The following is a 1,597-nucleotide window of genomic DNA, read 5'->3' as shown; positions in this document are numbered from 1 at the left end:
AGCAGTTGGTCAAGGCCACACCCCCACCCTCCACCTTGCCCCCTCTCTCTCCTCCTCAATAGCATTTAAAGCTACAGACACAGAAATGGCACATCCTAAGGAAAGCTCATTGTGGGACTGGCTCTAGTGGCTGTAATTCTGGACCAAGGCTGAATTTCAGGAAAGAGACTTCAGATACAGTATTAGGGGACCACTAAGGTCTATATAAAAGAGACTTCAGATACAGTATTAGGGGACCACTAAGGTCTATATAAAAGAGACTTCAGATACAGTATTAGGGGACCACTGAGGTCTATATAAAAGAGACTTCAGATACAGTATTAGGGGACCACTAAGGCCTATATAAAAGAGACTTCAGATACAGTATTAGGGGACCACTGAGGTCTATATAAAAGAGACTTCAGATACAGTATTAGGGGACCACTGAGGTCTATATAAAAGAGACTTCAGATACAGTATTAGGGGACCACTAAGGTCTATATAAAAGAGACTTCAGATACAGTATTAGGGGACCACTATTAGGCTATATAAAAGTAACAAATGTGTACAAAAGTTAGGCTGCAGTTACAAAATGCAGCACGTGTCATGCACGGAGTCTCCTCCTCTCGCACACATCACACCGGGCCTGCTGTGTGCTGTATTGTGTATCTTAAGTGCAACATGGAGCTTGAAGATGTAAAGAAAAAAAGACAAACAGGAGAATTAACTTTGAGGTAAACTGTGCTACATCGTGTCTCCCCCCTCTGCAGCACTGTTGTCGGCCAGTGCGTCAGCATGCAGACCGTGCCGAAGGACAGCATTAATTAGGTGATCGAGACAAGAAAGTCTCCTATATGGTTCCAAGGCTTTGATTATGTTGATGCCTTGATCTGTTACCCTCACTATTCGGCTGAGGGAGCAGCTATAGGGTCGAGTTTAGGTTAGAGGTTTTTTTACGTTTCCTCATTCGGATCCATTTGCGATCCATTCCAGTCTGAATAAACAAACAGCGCAGTTTACATGCTTCGTCCTTGTTGCATTATTCATTAAGATAATTCTAAACAGATTTCTGTAGTTCAAACAACTCGGAATTGTAGTTGAGAACGTCACTTATAACGGCCCACGTATTAAAAGAAATTCGGGTTTAAATCGGGCTCGGGCTCATAATTACAGTTAATGTGTTGGGCCGGGCTCGGACACAACGTTCACGGGCTCGGGTAGGATCGGGCTTGATTTTTTGGGCCCAATCTAAGCTCTAGTAAAAACCCAATATTATGGCTGCTTGAAATGTAAGTGAGCATAATTAATGTTTGCCTTGATTAACTTATACTGTTAGTCACTTTAATGTGTCTTTATCGCTGTTCAGTTTATTTTCTGTGTTTTGATGAAAGTAAATAAAGCAACAGGAAGTGGCACATCGATCATCTTGACTGACCAGTTCACATGAAAGGAAGGATGAGGAAGTTACACTTTGCTGTTTAGAGGAAGTTGATACAACATTTGTCTTTAAGAAGCAACTAGTTCAGAGACTTACAAAAAGAAGAAGCAGAGAGAGACAGAGAGACACGATGGCTGAATTCAGATGGACTAAAACCTCTTTATTTCTGATACTGGTGCT

This window comes from Sander lucioperca, chromosome 19 (genome assembly GCF_008315115.2).
Source record: "Sander lucioperca isolate FBNREF2018 chromosome 19, SLUC_FBN_1.2, whole genome shotgun sequence".
Lineage (NCBI taxonomy): Eukaryota > Metazoa > Chordata > Actinopteri > Perciformes > Percidae > Sander > Sander lucioperca.
Note: the sequence above shows the minus strand (reverse complement) of the source record.